This window comes from Amblyomma maculatum, chromosome 9 (genome assembly GCF_055883805.1).
Source record: "Amblyomma maculatum isolate TAMU_Amacu chromosome 9, ASM5588380v1, whole genome shotgun sequence".
In the NCBI taxonomy this organism is placed as follows: domain Eukaryota; kingdom Metazoa; phylum Arthropoda; class Arachnida; order Ixodida; family Ixodidae; genus Amblyomma; species Amblyomma maculatum.
Window position 1 is genome coordinate 123,014,686 of NC_139352.1, and position 17,521 is coordinate 123,032,206.

General features: G+C 47.4%; 1 protein-coding gene across 2 annotated transcripts in view; it reads right to left on the reverse strand.

The window, feature by feature from the left end:
- The window catches only part of LOC146180305 (ADP-sugar pyrophosphatase-like), an 87,141-nt gene extending 69,838 nt beyond the window's left edge, over positions 1-17,303 (reverse strand). Inside the window, exon 1 of one of the 2 annotated variants that reach the window (XM_084579529.1) lies at positions 16,942-17,303. The gene's annotated coding sequence lies outside the window, so the exon portion shown is untranslated. The remainder of the gene's footprint in view (positions 1-16,941) is intronic. The other variant, XM_084579531.1, reaches the window with a different exon arrangement.
- Positions 17,304-17,521: the final 218 nt, after the last annotated feature.

Below are 17,521 nucleotides of genomic sequence, written 5' to 3' on the forward strand. Positions count from 1 at the left end.
GGTTGCTCAGCAATATAGTGACGCTTACTGTTTAGAACATCGACACGACCCGTACTCGTAAGATAGCATGTGTTACGAGCGGCTTCGAAACGAGACGTATGTGTTCGCTAAAGATATTTAGTCGCAGACTTCAAGTTACGTGCATGCCACACAGAGATACACATATGCATGTGCCTCTCATAGTCCGTCCTTCAATACCCATGGAGGCACGGATGCCTCTTATGTGGCTCCTCGCGGGTCCGGAAGCAAGGTCCTCTTTCATCCTCGTCTATCTACCCCTGTCACACTAGCGGTCCCTTTCTTCGGATATTATATCTCGCTCGAGTTCCTCTCCATCAATCATGCCATTGGCAACGTTTTCAAACTCTTCCACCTGTGCCTAGTATATTATGCGCACTGACTCCCAGGCGGCTATCCGTGTCATTGAATCTAAAAACCTCGCACCTCATCGGTCCACGGAGCTCGAGGTTGCTCGAGGCTGCACTTGTTGCGTTGCAGCCCTACCCCGTCTTCCTCCGATGGATCCCTGGACACTCGGGGATTGACGGCAATGAGCTGGCGAACCAGCTCGGCCATGAAACTCGTAACAGGGCACCGTTTATCCCCTTGGAGGGCGGGTCAAGACTACCTCTTCGCACCACCATCAGCGAATATTACAATGCTGCTCGCTTAGACCGCAAGCTCTACCCCGACCCTCATCCTAATCTCTCCGTTCGGGAGGCTTACGTCCTTCGGCAGATACAGCTGAATACGCTCATAACCCCTGCACGGCTATATCTGTACAAATCCTGCCGCGATGATTCATGCCCCAGCTGCCCTTCCCCTTATGCCAGCCATTCGCACTGCCTATTCTCATGCCCGGTTGCATTGCAATCGGGTTTCTTTCCCACCCCCTCCCATACTATCTGGACCTGGGTGGGACGGGCTTTCTGCTGAGGGTGAGGAAGAACAGCGGCTGCTCGTCCAGTCTTCAATAACGTCTTCTACTACTACTACTACTATATGTGCGTATGCAAATTCCTCTCAGGCTTATATTACTTGGCTAAAATAATGTATTTGTATATAGGTATAGCACTATGTTGTCACTATCACATACAAGACAGCAGTGCAACAAGAAATCAATACTTACAGAAAGTGCAATGCAGCTCGCAAAATACGACCTGAGCAGAAAAAAGAAAGTAACTTGAAACGAGAACACACGATTTCTTTTTTCTCGCGGAGGTATCTCGCTATCAAGGCGCGACGCTGACCGTACAGACACATGCTATGTTCTTATACGCACATTTCCGACCGGCCTTCCTTTGCCTCGGTGGCTGGAGGCTATTTTCAGCGACATCACCGGCAGGGACTTCATTAACACTTCTTTTTGGGCGAGTTGGTTTATTTTGACTATGGGAAAAAATTGTAAACAACGCTAACACACACAACGACAAAAGATAGACAACCGGCGAGACAAAAGCTTGTATCTCGTCGGTTGTCTATCTTTCGTGGTTGTGTGTGATAGCACTGTTTCAAAACCTTTTTTTTGTAGTCATCAGCGGTCTTTCTTGGAAGCCTAGCTGTTTCCATATCAGGCGCCGACAACGGACGGCATTTTGAGGCAACACTCTCACAGCTTGCTGTGCGGCAAGAGTTTAACCTTCGTCTCCGAAGTCCTTGAAAACATGGCGCAAATAACAGGACGGGCCCTAACTTGCAACTTCATTTTGGGAAAAAACATAACATCGAATATATAGGAGCAGTTATCACTATCAGTCGGTGAGCATGCTCACAGCAGAGCACAATCAAAATTACACTTGCTGAGAAAAGAAAAGAATATAAAAGCACGGTGCCGGAGGTCACAAAGAGAAACAAAAAGGCGAGACGCTTTTTTACACGAGTCACTTTAAAAGCCCTTGGTCCTAAAGGTTGTCCACAAAATAACAAAACCCATCAACTAACACGGGTGAAACGATGAGAACAACCAGAATACGGGTGAAATGAAAAGAAGAAAATATGAAAGGGAGTGCGCAAGGCTCTTACGCTAAAACAATCATAAGACGTAAACAATGCAGAGAAAAAAAAAGGCCAAAAATTATAATAAGATAAAATACAAACGGGAGTGTACAAGGCTCCACGCTAAAACAATATGCGAGATGAAACAGGTGAGACGAGAATGGGCGCGTGGAAAAGCAATTTGGAGAGTAAGGATATCAAGAAAACGCCAAGGTATAAAAGCACAAATACTAGACGTGATCTCGTTCCGAATCAAACAACAATCGGATGCTTGTGAATTCCGTGCTAAAGGTTAACACCTACACGAATTGTCTCAAGTAAACCGATAGAAGGTGCTGTCGCGACGCCGGACGCATAGGGCCGGAGCCGAGGGTACCGTTGACCGGCGAGGCGTCGAGGAACCGCGGAGACGAGGAGCTTTCATTAGAGCTGAGTACAAGTAGTATATTTACATCTGTAAACTTTGGAGATTTCAGAAGGAAGCCCTCTCCCGATGTCGGACACCAGTTTTTCTTCACTTGGGTCTCCCTAGGCCCCTAGGCAGGGAATTAGTTCATCTTTGGCACTGGCCAATCGCAAAGCGCGAGGTGACAGTTTGCGCACCGCATCACTGAGCCCCGCTCCGCACAATCTTGCACGTGCGCCACTACACTGTAACAAACACGTCGCCAGTTCACAAGCGACCCCCTTTCGTTGGCTTGCCTCTGTTTTTGTCCGTTCGGTCTGGCGTCCTGTGGGGCTCCCCGTCAGCAGCAAACATTTCAGCCAGCGCGAAGCCGACGATGGCTTCTCCCTCCACTTTTGTCCAACGTCGAGTACCGTAACCCGACACCGCGCGGCTCCGACGACGGTCGCTTGCTCCGCCGCCGCCCCTCTGTGGGTCATTAACAGGCCAGGCTCTTCTTGGGAAGTCAGGCCGTTTCCTCACAAAGCGACCAAATCGGTGCTTCGAATGAGGTCCACCTCAGCCTCAAAATGACCTCAACCTCACGGAGTGAGGTGAGGTTGAGGTGAGGTTGGCGACAGCTCGACATTTTTTAAGTGAGGTCACGAAATTGGACCTCAACCTCACGCGTGAGTTTGAGGTTGAGTGAGGTCGTCACTGTGTGAGGTCGAAATTGTGAGGTCCAGGCTTTTTGCTGTTGCCGCAGCTCACTTCGAAGAGCGCCGCTTTTGACGCGGAGTTCGTGCGTACTGCCGCGGTGTGTCCGCCGACTCTTGGTGTTCTAACCCCCTTTCGGACCACCGGATGCCGCAGCCCCTGCCCTGCTTTCGGTATTCCACCGTAATGTCCGCGGACCGAGGACGTTTGCCTCTGGTCTTCTTGGAAGTTTTTCTTCTTTTTTTAAGGCACGAACTCCTCGTGCACCCCGCCAGCCACCCCCGTTTCCTATGACTTGTTTGTGCCGATGCTTGCCGCCTGCTCAAACACCCAGAAGCGCGCAAAGCGCACAACTCACTGTGACCCGCGGTGCTTTTGTCGGATGCCGCAAACGAACAAGCAAACTAAAAAGCGAAGCAAATTGTCTTTTGTGCAGACGGCGCGAAGCAGAACTGTTTGTCGTGTGCATGCCTGTTTCCAGGCGCTGACATCACGGTTGCTGCCTTACATTTGATGAAGGATCCCGCTGTACATTACACGGAAACTTAACAGAAAACGGAGCGGCGAAATTGTTAGAGAAGCCTGCGCATGTTAACCATTTGCCTAGATAGAAGAGACAAAAAAAATTGTATGGAGCTTGTGTACACTAAAGCCCAATGAAAAAAAAAAAACATTTTTGCACCGCTAAGGCCCTTTGTTTCTCTCTCAAATTCTACTGAAACCAAGCAATGCAGGAGGAAGGAGGAGAGTAAAGGATTCTTAACTCCATAATATCAGTTGTCGCTTGAAATCTCATTAGGCGCCGGAAAAAAAAGAAAAGCGTTCTCCTACATGTTTTTGTAAGCTAAAAAGTATTGAAATGTTTTCTGGCTTGACATTTTGGTGTCTAGACGGACGAGTTAGTGTGGCAAACTGAGCGTGTCTCTTTTGTGCTGCCGCCTGCTCGAGACAGACAAATCAATCGGATGAAAATTTGTGTGGTCAGATTTTGGAGTGATATATTCGGACATTCGTTTTTTCTTTGAAAATCAATTGAGGTATACGTGAATGAAACCAATTAAATGCTAGCACTGAGGAATGCAGTACTAAGTCGATGTCTCAAGCCTTCTATAAGCTCTAGGAAGCGCAGTTCTCTTCTGTTTTTAGTGTGCGAAATTTCTTATTACTTTCGTCAACTTGGTATTTCTTTATATATATTTTCTTGTATGACATTTACGTCCGTGCACGGCCGAACAGAGAACAGGCTTCTTCCCTCACATTTGGCTGTTTCTTTGGCATCTCTCCAAGCACAACCCTCCTTCCCACTTACCGGAGCGGTCATTTAGTTTTTCCCTTTTTCTTTTTTTTTTTGTTTGTATGTATTGCAAAGCGCGATGTAGTCTATGAAAACGAAGCTGACACACATGCGCTGCTGCCTTTGGTGCGTTTTGGTGAGAGTTCGGCATTCACTGCATGAGAAAAACCAGATGCCTCGAGATGGACGGCAAAGGGAGGAGCGCGCGTGCACAGCAGGGAGCGCGGTCCCTCCGGGCTGCTTGCTCGCCTCCTTTCTGTTGTTCTTGTCTATTTTACGTTTATGTGCTGTAGCTATAAGACACTAACGGGGAAACGGTTTCTCTGGATGCACGTGCGGTGCATGCGGCGAAGCAGCTTCGGAGACACCACCGTGCAATCTATTAGTTTAGTCTTTGTGTTATTCACTTGTTTTCCTTTAAACAAGCTCCTCGTCTCAGACTTGTTGGCGAAATGGCATCCTGTATTCTGTTCCGACGTACAAGTATTTGTATCGTTATTTTTTTATTTTCGTGGGGGGGGGGGGGGGGGGGGGGAGGCGGGGGGGAGGGGGGAGGCGGGGGGGAGTTCGACATTTTGGTCCAGCGAAATTTGACGGGCGAGCCGATGTTCGCGAAAGCAAAGTGGTTCACGTTTAAACCTATTTCCTAGCAGTTCCGACCCTGTAATTTTTTTATGTAAGTGTGGTGTTCGAAGAAGCAATTTCGGCAATTCTTGCAGTACTCCACGGGATCACTGAATTATAGACAAACACCTAGGAGTGGCCGGTTGGGCCTCATAACATCCACAGCGTTCCTCTTCCAAATTTCCTGAAGGTACATTTGTTTACTCGGCGTTGGCCGAGTTTTGTGGTTATTTGGTGTGTTGCTGTCTTTTCCTCTTTTGTTTTTTTTTTATTGGGGATTTATTCTTCACGACAGGTCCTTTAAAGAGTGGCTGTTATGGAAAATTCGTGAACCATTAATATGACCCCCGTTAATATGGACGAGCCGAATAATGGACAGTTTTTCTGGGGACGAAATTTTTTCAATGTATTTATGCCTCGTTAATATAGAAACTTTAATAACACGGAAAGTTGAGCTAGTTGGTACATATTTCTAAGCAATAACAGCACGGAGACGAAGGACAAGGAAGAAGACAACACCTGCGCTGACTATCAACTGCAGTTTATTAGAAAGAAACACGCAAAATATACTCTTTTCACAACCAATAACGCATGTGTGACACCAATCGATACCCCAGTCTTTTGAATCAAGATAGATTAGTTCACAGTCATGAACAGATACAGAAGGGGTGCTTACACAGGAGTCATGATTTTTATGAATATGAAAGGCTTCACTGATTTCCCTTGTTAGTTTATCTTTGTGTTTGTACAGAATTTTTGTTTCATTAAAAAATTCAAATTCATTTTCACAGCGCAGGTGTTGTCTTCTTCCTTGTCCTTCGTCTCCGCGCTGTTATTCCTTAAAAATATAGAAACTGGAACCTGTATGAAGGGCAAGAGGCAACAGTCCGAACTGGGCATGGTCTTACTGATTGGTTTCCGATTGAGAAAGGAGTGAGACAAGGCTGCATACTGTCGCCCTGCCTATTTAACCTATATGATGAGTGCATCATGAGGAAGGCCGATCTGAATGAATCTTCAGCTGGAGTGAAGACTGCTGGAAAACGTATCAACAACCTTAGATATTCGGATGAAACCACTTTGATGGCAGAAAGTGAAGAGGAAGTCAAGAGACTTCTGATGCGCGTACAAGAAGAGAGTGAGAAGTTTGGGCTTAAACTGAACATTAAAAAGACAAAGATCATGGCGTCTTGCCCTATCAAGTCCTGGAGCATCAAGGGACAAGAAGTGGAAGCTGTGACAGATTTTCTTTTCTTGGGCTCCAAGATTACCCGGAAGGAGGCTGCAGCCATGATAAGGAGACGCCTGCTTCTGAGAAAGAGAGCCATGGCTAGCCTTGACCGCCTAGTAACGAGCAGAGACATTATTCTGCCAACCAAGATCCGCATAAAACGTGCTATGGTATTTCCATGTATGGATGCGAGAGTTGGACTGTGAAGAAGGCTGACAGCCGAAGAATGGACGCGTTTGAATTGTGGTGCTGGCGGAGACTTGAGAGTTCCTTGCACTGCCAGAAGATCAAATCAGTCGATATTGTCGACCATAAACCCTGACTGCTCATTGGAGGGTCAAATTCTAAAGTTAAAGCTCAGCTACTTTGGTTATCTGATGAGAAGAGAGGAGTCGCTGGAGAAAGAATTCATGTTGGGAAAGTTTGAGAGTCACCGGCCAAGGGGTAGGCAGCGAACGCGATTGTTAGATGGCATCCTCGAGGCGCTGCAGATGAAGTTATGTGATGTTAGCAAGATAGTGTGAGACCGGAAAGCGTGGCGTGATATGGTCCATAGGGTCACGAAGAGTCGGGCACGAGTGAACGACTGAACTGAATATAGAAACTCGCTGTCTGGACAATGGACATAGGAAGAATGCACGCAGCCAACTTGGGCATTTGTATTTTTGTCTCTTTAATATGGACATCGTTTGAAAAAAGCAGGGGAGTCCGAACGCAAGTTAAAGAATGGCGCGCAGGCCGGGAACCTTTGCGACAGCCGATACGGCCGGATGTCTGAACGAGTCCTGTGTAGTTTGAAAGAACCAAAGCGGACGTGTCGTCGTTTTAGGAGGGGGAGGGGCGCAAGAGCGGAAAGAAACGTACACAGCAAATAGAGCAAGAAAGACCCCGAAAGGAGGGAACCAGGAGATTTCTGGGTGCAGTGGCAGCTCTGCAATGAGAGGCTGCAGTCGGGAAAACAGCAACATGTGGTCGCAATAAATTCTGCGAAACGTTAACAGAGAGGCCGGTAAAAGCGTAAGAAAGAAATAATAGGAAGAAAGACAAGCGCCAAAAAGTGGGGGTGGGAACTGAAGTTTTTTCTTTTCCGCAAGAGCGGAAAGAAACGTACACAGCAAACAGAGGGTCAGCTAAGCAGGAAAGACCCCGAAAGGAGGGAACCATGAGATTTCTGGGTGCAGTGGCAGCGCTGAAATGAGAGGCCGCAGTCGGGAAAACAGCAACATGTGGTCGCAATAAATTCTGCGAAACGTTAACAGAGAGGCCGGTAAAAGCGTAAGAAAGAAATAATAGTGTAGTGAACTAGGCGAGGATATTACGAAGACGAGGATGAACTAGGCGAGAATATCACGACGAAGAAAGACAAGCGCCAAAAAGTGGGGGTGGCAACTGAAGTTTTTCTTTCCCAAAACACAAAATGTGTTCCATGAAGCCGTTAACGCTTTTCGGTCAGAGTTAAGACACACTCACGAAGTAGAGCGACAAAAAAGGCGGCGAGCACGCAACCAGGACTGGGCGTCCCGTCCTGGACGCCCTTCCTTCTCATGCTCCTGGTTTTCGTCACTTGCGCTGCCGAACTGCCACATTTTGCGCCCCAGGTGGTTTGCGTGTCGGCTTCGCCCTGAGTCAGCGATGCGGCCTTGACAAGGTCTGAGCTCTTCGTAGTCGGCTAGCCGTCGTTCTAAACTGTACTTCAGAAGAACGGCTGATTGGGCGAGTTGGTGAACCATGATGGACTGTAATATAAATGCGCAACAAAGACGAGACAAAGAGGAGAAGAGGACAACGACGGCGCTAACTGACAACTGATTTAGTGGAAGAACGGAAGAGCATATATATATCACACACTTGATATACCCACATGCGCATAGTCAAAATTTATAAAAATAAATCAGCACATGTAAAACGCCCCCCATGACACGCACGTGGTGAAACCTGCCGACGCGCTATCGATTGCGCCGCGATTTTGCAGGAAACAGCTTGCAGTGTTTGTTTCATAGGAACACATACAAACGGCGCAGAAAAGGGCTGTTCGATAGCCCTCAGCAGCCTGCCAACTTGACTCCCTCGCTTCCTTACATAAACAGTACAAGGCAGAAAAAAGAGAATTAGAAGAACGGAAAGACAGGGAGGTTAACTATAGCAACAAGAGTGCAAAGAATCAGGAGCCTGTAACCCTCAACTTTAGTCTGACGTTTGGCATGGCGGGAGTTAAGCGCAAAAGAACGGAGCTGAATGTAGGCGCGAAGCGGGACATCTGTGAATACAAGCGGCAAAAGCCATTTCAGTCAATCCAAGCCTTGAGGGAGCTGGATCCAAGTTAAACTAGGTCTCAGCCTCGCCAGGTCGACGGTAGCATCGATACTACAGGACTCCGATAAATGGTTAAACGTCGGCATCGCAGCGTCAGCCACAGTCCGACAGCGCCCAGTACAGTTCGCAGAGATGGAGTCGGCCTTATTGATGTGGTTCGGGAATGTGCGCGCGAATGGTGCTGTCGTGAGCGACGAAATGCTTCAAGAGAAGGCTCGCTGCCTCGGTAACATTATGGGTGCGTACCGTTCCTTCTGCTGCGTCTTGATAAGTTTTACCTGTGATGACTTACGGAGTTTTTGTTCAGTAAAACAGGGTGACGTTTACTGAGAAAAAAATATTCTACGCTATGTTTAGGCATTACTAACTTCAGCTACTCAAGAGGATAGCTGACAAGGTTTAACAGACATGACATTTCGGGTCGACGGATTCATGGAGAAGGGATAACATCGACAGCTCGGCTGTTTTTAATTACAAATTTAATTAAAAATGCAGCCATTAGTTATAAAGTTTCTCTAAATAGATACTTTTCGTTTTTATTCATGACTCGTTAATATGGATGACTCGCGTTATGGACAGTTTTGGTCAGAAAGCAAAGTGACCATACTAGCGAGGCGCGACTGTATTCCTATTTTTTTCTTAAATTAATGTATTCGGTCGCAAGACAATGTACAGTGCATAAAAAAAACGCTTCGCAATCGTCCATTTTTTTTTTTGCGAATTAAGAAAAAGAGCATGTCGTCATTGTTGTCATCGTCACTAGGGTCAACAACATTTGTCTTTTCAGTATATAGTAAGAACTGGCTTGTTTTATTTCTAATACGAATCTTATTCACGCGGGTCCGATGGGATAAACTCTTTGTATTGCATCATGGGCCTATGCGTAGTAATGTGGTACCCATGTAGGCCTTACAATAAAACTGACCAAAAACAGGGTAGGCGAGGAGGGGGAGAGGATTGCTACTTTAGTGCAGAATTGGACATATAGTCTCCGGAGTTTTTCTGCTTTTCTCTGGGATATTAATGTTTGTATAAAATTACTAGTAAAATACAGCCTTCATACGACGAAATTCTGGCTTGCCTATATATCCCAGGATTACCGAGAAATGTATATTTGCTCTAAGTTATGGTTTAATTTAATGATTTTTTTTAGGTAAAGCGCCCGACCTCAACCTCACATTTTGAGTTTGAGGTGAGGTTGACTGAGGTCGCCAATGGTCACCTGAAAAGTGAGGTGAGGTCGCCAGGGGGACCTCAACCTCAATTTATGAGGTTGAGGTTGAATGAGGTCACCAAATATTTTTTGAGTTTGAGGTGAGGTCGAGGTTTTTGAGGTCAAATGTCCAACTCTGGTGCTGACGGACCCTGCAACGCATCATCCAGTGATTTCACCAGCTGAGCACTTTGCCGCTGTATTTGGGCATTCGGAGGCAACTAATCCCCACTCCCTCCCAACTCATTTAGCAATTGTCCCTGAAATTGGAACCCGAAGCCAGATGGGCCCACGCTGGGCGGTCAGCAAATGACAATGGACCCCGCCCAAAAGGGTATCAGCCTGCGAACGGTCACTGGTCTGGATGGCCTACCAGCCAGTTTGGTGAAGGGTCTAGGGACGAAGCAAAATAGCAGCTAGCAGACCTCCTTACAGATATTATTCAGGGAGTCCCGATCCCTGTTGAATGGCGAAAGGGCAGGATTCCGCTCATCCTTAAACGTGGAGGTGACCCAGGTAACATATGAGATTACCGCCCATTAACGGCGACTAGCGTAGTGTCCGTATGCTGAAGAATCGGCTTAGTGCATGGGCGGAAGGCAAGGGTATTTTCACGGAACTGCAGAATGTAAGTTAGTTTGTGGGGTTTAACGTCCCAAAGCGACTAAGGCTATGAGAGACGCCGTAGTGGAGGACTCCGGAAATATCGACCACCTGGGGTTCTTTAACGTGCACTGACATCGCACAGCACACGGACGCCACTCCGTTTCGCCTCCATCGAAACGCAGCCGCCGAGGTCAGGTTCGAACCCGGGAACTGCAGAATGGTTTCCGTCTTGGTCGCCGCTTGGACGACGACGTCTTTGTCCTTGCACAATGTGTGGAGATTGCACAACGCGAGGGACGACCGCTTCTGTGTTGTTTCTTGGATGTCGAAAAAGCCTATGACAGCGTCACCCATGCATAGCTGTTTAGCTGTCTCGCCAAGTTGGTTATGCCGAGGGAGCTGTTGTCAACGGTAGAGCACAGGCCGTTGACTTCGGAGAAACAGTCTCTCCCCGCCTGACTGTTACCAAGGGCCTGCGGCAGGGGTGCCTTCTGTCACCTCTGCTGTATGTCATCTATGTGTGCTATGTGGAGCGAGCGCTAATCGAGTCAAGCCTTCGTTTCCAACTCAAGCATATCACCCGTGGGTTGGAACAAGACCGTCGACTGCCGGGCCTGGAATTCGCCGATGATCTGGTCCTCATGGCGGAGTCTGCGATGGAACTGCAGGACTTGCTGGACATCTGCCATAGGAGGGCTGAGGTTCAGAATGAAGACAGCCATTGTCCAGTTTACTGGAGAGAGCGCTGATGCGGTGTTGATGCTTGGCGGGGAGATTCTGCATGTCCTTACAGAATCACATTCCTGGGCATAACATTCTGCTCAACAGGCAACATGTACCATCGACATGACAGTGAAGGGACAGTGTACCAGTGAAGGGACAGTGCGTCAAGCAGCCATTCGTACCCAAGGGATCCTACGTACGCAATGCCTGTGTGAGGCTGGAACCGCTATATAAAGGTGTAGGACCTTTGGAAGTAAGTGCATGTTCCCGGGCTGACATTCTGTAATGTATTTGTCTGCCTGTCAGCTACAGCGCGTGCTTGGCTTTAAAGCCGCCAGCAGGAGGTCGGGCGCATCGCACTTGGCTGCCATGGAAGGGTTGCCAGTGAGGCCCTGCAGGGGGAACTGGGATGGTCCAGCTTCGAAGCACGCGAAGCCTCCAGCAAATTACGGTATCGCGGCAGACTTCTGTTTATGGCACGCGAGCGACGGGTACGCCGTGTCTTTATGTTATGGCGACCTGCGTTCGGATGAGCTGGACGGCCCGAATTTACCAGCTGGAAAAGAGGTTCGGGTTTTTCAAGAACCCCATCGCTGCAGACACGGCAGGCAAATGAGCTGCCGAGGTGCAAGAACGAGTAGCCTAGGCTGAACGCGTCTTGTTGGGCTCAACCGTGAAAGAGAAGGCCACCCTGACTTTATACCGGAGCCACAAGCACCGCATCGGTAAAGACCATCTCTACGACAATAGCGTCGGCAGCGTCTTGTTCTTTGAGTCTAGAGCGGGAGTTCTCAGAACGCTGTCATACCGATGCCGGTACGACGAAACTATCTCGTGCACACTGTTTCGGTTGTGCGGTGGTGAAGCGGAAACAATCCAACATATTATTACGAGGTAGCAAGCCGATGAAAACAGAACAGAGAGAAGATGTTCAATGACCGTGAGAGGACGTTTTTAATTAATTGTTGGCGAGCCTAGCGCGAGTGCTCCTGCCCGCTCCTGCTCCCGCGAGCGCTCCTGCTCCTACCACTGCCCCCTTCTTCCTCCTTCCTTATCCGTAACATTACCCGGGGCCACCGAGCGATCGCCCCGATCGTGGACGAAGTTTGCCAATGTTGATGAGTCTGGCATGACGATGGGCGCGCCTGGATGGCTGAAGAGGAAGAAGAGAACGGCTTGCCGGCACGATGAATCCCGGTCAAGCTTGGCCCAGGACGCTTTCTGGCCATCGGTTGCCGAGACCCTATGGCAGCGGCCAAGGCATGCACCACATGACATGGGCAGGGGAGAATGTCTTCAAGTGTAGCGGAATCTTGGGTCGCGGGGTCTTTGGTCGGCACATCTGGTCAGTCGGGTAACTATGGTCGTTCGGTTCTCTCCTTGTGGTCATATGTGGCATATCGGCGACCTAGCGCGAGCGCTCCTGCCCACGCCACTGCCCCCTTCTTCCTCCTTCCTTGTCCGTAACAATATTGCTGTGCGGTGCGTGGGTATCCGGCCAATGCTCCCAGAGGACACCATAATCGCACAGGCGCTAGACTTCCACACGCTTGAAGATCCTCCCGGTGGAGGCGCGAGTGTCGCTGCAAGAACACCCGCTGTGAAGGCAGCCAAAACACGACTCACCAACTGATGGGCTGCAGTAGGCAATCCTTGAGAATTTGTTCAAGTGTGTTGTTGTGTACTCTTTGTTGTGTTGTTTTTCTTGCGACTGGGGAACAAACACGGTGCCTATTCGATACTAATTGAATAGTCAATAAATCATCATCATCACGCTGGGCAAGATGGCGGAAATAGGGAGGTTCCCGCGTAACTCGTCCCTTGAAAATGTAACGCTGTTCCTCGTTTGTGTCGTCACGAAATTTGTGTTGTTTTGTGAAGAGTGGTCGTCTTTGGGACTGTTCACGCTTCATTTTGACATGCTCCAAGTCCACCAGGGACAATCAGACTGAAGTTGAGGCACCGGCGTCACCGAAGATTCTCAAGAAATCATGATAGGCTGACGAGCATGTTTACGAAATATACCGTGGAAAAAAGCGACGTTTTACTGTGTCGCCGATGCTTCTGAGAAACGGAAGCACGTTGGCACTGCGTCTGTTGCAGCTGTTTGATAGCGATCAGCTTTAAAACATTTTTTTTCTAGTCTATATATATTTTTTTTTTCGTTTGCGAGGATAATATAAACCTATTCGTGGCGTCATTTAAAAAAATATGTGCTTTTTGATGAGATATGGCTTGTGCACGACAGTGCGTTTAAATTAATAGTGCATTTCACTGAAGTAGTGCAACAATTCTTTCGTGATTGATGCACTGCTCGGTATCAATTTTAGCACGCAGGTGTCTTGCATACGTGCACAGTCGGCGTAGCGGCATCACACGTAGACGCATTTGCTTTCCTCGAGAGTGCGAGCGTGATAAGTGATGCCTTCGAAAATCCTGCGGGCTGCGTCGCCTCTTTCGCGTATGTATTTACGTCTACGCTATCGGATGCCATAAACTCGTTCTCTAGCGAGGCCCTCGTGAATTTTCGCTCTCGCAGGCATTCTGTGACCGAGAAGCTTGTTAGTATAAATAACGTATTGTGTCGTATTCACACGCTGCTCGGCCCGTCTGGCTTGTGTCTACTTCTCTACGGAGTACTTCCAACCCAGTTACTGGGTTAAACAAAAAAAAAAAAAAGGCTTAAGAAAATTGCTAAAAAGGCAGACAGGAAAGTAAACCATAAGACTGTGCTTTTCGTTGTCCTGCATGATTCGTCTTGCTCTTTTGATGCTTACACCAGCAAAGTGATTTAACCACTTAACTGAAAGTGCAGTTATTAAGGCACCTTTGGCTCCTCTACTGTACACTGTACACAGCAATTACCAGTTGTGGCGAGGCACACGTCTTGGATGTGTTTGGTTTATCTTATTCGGATGCCTAAATCTGTGTGCCTAAATCATCCGGACCATAACATGCGTTACATAGTATCTCACCCATTACTTTGCCACTGGCCTGGTTTCAGGTTAAGGGAGCATGACACCGCTAGTGCAGGATGGATGGCAAGAGTTTTTTTTTTTTTTTTGTTTTTTGGCACCAGCTTCTGAGCTTCGAAGTATTTTGGTTATATGATATACAACATGTTCTCTATAGACTGCAAAGTACCGCTAGGAAAATATTTCAGGAGAGAAAAAAATTCTGAAGAATATGCTTCTGCACATTTCCGGGGCTAATAACTCGTGGTACGTATTGTTGTTCACACGTACTTATCCGTAGGATTTCCGCTTGTCCCTTGCCTTAGGAAGGCTAGTAGAAGGCAGTTGATAGCAGGAAAGAAATCGTACAACAAAAACTGTCGAGACTATATATAAATTGTCGACGACACTTTCAATGCCGCGCAGATTGGAAATGCATTGATTCTATGGAGCCGATCGCTGGAGCACGAAGGAAATACAAACGATGTGCCACTGTGGTGACACGCGCGGTGGAACGGCTGCAGAATCGGTTTCCCGTTGTTTCTTTGTTGTTTTCGTTTTTCTTTTCCGCGGTGCTACGAGCGCTTCGCTGGTCAGTTTCCATAGCGCGAGCAAGGAGCGTCTGCTACTGCGTTTAGAATATAGTAACGTTGCTCCTTAACGTGTTGCATGGTTTTGCCGCAGGTGCCGCATGGACTGCTGGAATTACCATGACTTCGCTTTCTGTCTTTTCCCTGGCCGACCTTATGAAATCTGTGCTATCTATGAGTGGATAGCATCGTCGGTTTTATATGCTTTGCAGTGGTCGGCAAGGCCTGTACTCGACTTGTTACGTACGTGTAACCTGTGTTCTCTCGCCCTCTCATTGAAGTTCCTTACTGTTCCGCCCGATGTATTGAAGCCCGCAACTGATAGGAATCCTGTACACGACGTTCGACGTGTATTCCGTGAACTTTTTTTTTTATGTCTCTTCGTTTATTTTTCTCGCTTTTCACCTTCTTGGAAAAGACTTTGGAAAGTTTGCATGGGGCAAAGAAATCGATTTGGACGTTATAATGCGCTGACAGTTTTTTTAAATTTATGCGAAAACCTATGAAAGTAAGGAATTACCTGGTCTTGCTTGCTGCATTGATTCTTTGAAAAGGCTTTCACGAACTGCTAATACAACGACTGCGAGGAAACGCCTGCATTGCTCTTTTATGCTAGCAGCCATGCGGTACGTGTACAGGATTTTATTGCGGCAGAGATCTCCCGCTTATACAACAATGCAGTGTGCACTGTCAAATCTCTTTTTGGTACGCGGACGGTACATCAAGCACAGAGTAACGCCGGTGAAATCGTTACGCCTATGACCCGTGCATCTACATTTTCTTTTTCCCACAAAGCGTTATTTTGATTGTGCTGTGCGCATGCTCCCCGACTGATCGTGACAACAAATCCTATATTTTCGATGTGATGCTTTTTCCAAAATAAAGTTGCAAGTTAGTCCTCCTCCTGTCTATTTCTGTGTCGTCGTTATTTGCACTATGTTTTCAAGAAATTGCTACTAACTGGCCCAACCCAGACACCTGCTGCATAAAATTTCTGCGAAGTTCACTTCAGAAAGCATTTTCGCGCTAACCTGCAGTAGCCTAAGAAAAGTTCAGCACGAGAACGATAAACTTGCTCCTTTATTTTCAGTCGAAACTGTAAACGGCAACCACGGTTCTTCAAAAAATAGCGGATGTTAGGCACCTCGTGTTAGTAAAATCCCGTTTAGCATTCCGCTATTCCAGCTCGAGAAAATACGATCTCTACTGTGGCGGAAATATCGAGGACGGAAATCGGAAGCGCCAACTCGAATGTCATCCAAAATTGCATTTTCGACTGCTTTATCATGGTACGCTACGGCACGTTGCGACATTGTGTGGTTAAACGTCTCAAGGCTGTTTGTGACATGAAGAGTAGTAGTCTTCAAACATCCTTTCGGGCACGAATGGCCCCATCATGTAATTAAATATTCATAGAAAAGAAACTAACAGCTACATGTTTATAAAGGAAGCTGTAATGAATTATTTTTGGCTTAATTTAGGTATGATGCAATGAACTCGATATTTGAAATGTGGCGCACATATAATGAAGTCATGTAATTTATTAAGCAACGACAATAAAGAAAAAGCGAGATTTTATCGACACTGTGTGGCAAAGAATAACGCTGGACCAAGCTGTTCGTGTTTAATGCCCCTTATTTGAATCACTTGAGCATGAAGGTACGAAAGAATGGCGGATCGTTATTTTGTTTATTCAAGTGTAATCTTAAATTTCGCCAAGCTGCGACATGATACAAGTAACGCCGCATGGGATGTATATATAACAGCGCTCGTGAGGCGATGCATTAAAACATCCTTCAATTAATTTATTCGTGCTGACTTACGCAAACTGGGTCCAGCCATTTAAAATTCAATAGGTTTTATTACGAAGAACGCAATACAGAAATAGCCGGTATGAGCTCCACAAACGGCGTCATGAATGATACCTCTGGTCGGGATTACACACATCTTGAAGAATTCTAGCGCGAGAAAGAACGGCGAACAGAATTAATGGCGAACACGTCCGTAGTTCTTTGTCGTGCTAAAGGTCTGCGAGATGTATGTAAACCAACTCGCCTAATGCGCACTGCTGTCCTACTGTCGAAATTACATGATAAATACAATGGTTTCAATGGTAGCAATTCCCTCTTAAACAAAAACAGATAGTAGTGCCCTTCAGTTACGACGAGAACTTGGTCGGAATGGGTTTAATTGCTGTCCTGAGAAGGAAGCGTACGATTTATGAAGCAAAGCGTAGTGTTCCACTGAGCGAAAGAGAAATAATGCCTGGAAATATAAAAAAAGAATACGACCTCACCTGCTTGAAAGAAAGAGGATAAATCCCCGATGTCAGAAAGTTGAAGCAAACAAGCCCTTTGGTGCAAGTAGACAGCGCAAGATTTTGCAGACGGCACAGAGTAGTCGACCACAGAACGAGCACTACACACACCACCAAGGTAGCCGTGAACGAATAGCCATATGGCAAGGCATGCGCGAACGTAACCGCCGACGTTGCAGCCGTATTTCAAGTGGCCGTTTCGTCGCAAGCCGAGGACGGTAATAAAGCAGGGAAAACACGAGGGGCAGTTAAATATGCCTTGGCCGCGCTGTGGCTTTCTGCAAGGGCAGGGACGCGAGAGCTTGTGCGAACGCGAGTATTGCGCCCGAAAACAGTTGCATTTTTCTTTTTTTGCTGGTCTCCCCCTCACCCACGTTCTCCTCCTCTTCCTTGTTTACGCCTCATTCCGTCATGCACCCGCTGCGTTATCTCGCGTGCGTACGTGCCCTTAGTTGCGTGTCTCGGGAAGCACAAGAACCGGCCTCTGCTTACGAAAAGATGTACGACATTCGGAGCGGCCGTATGACGACAGAGCTAGTTCACGGTGTCGATTGCGACT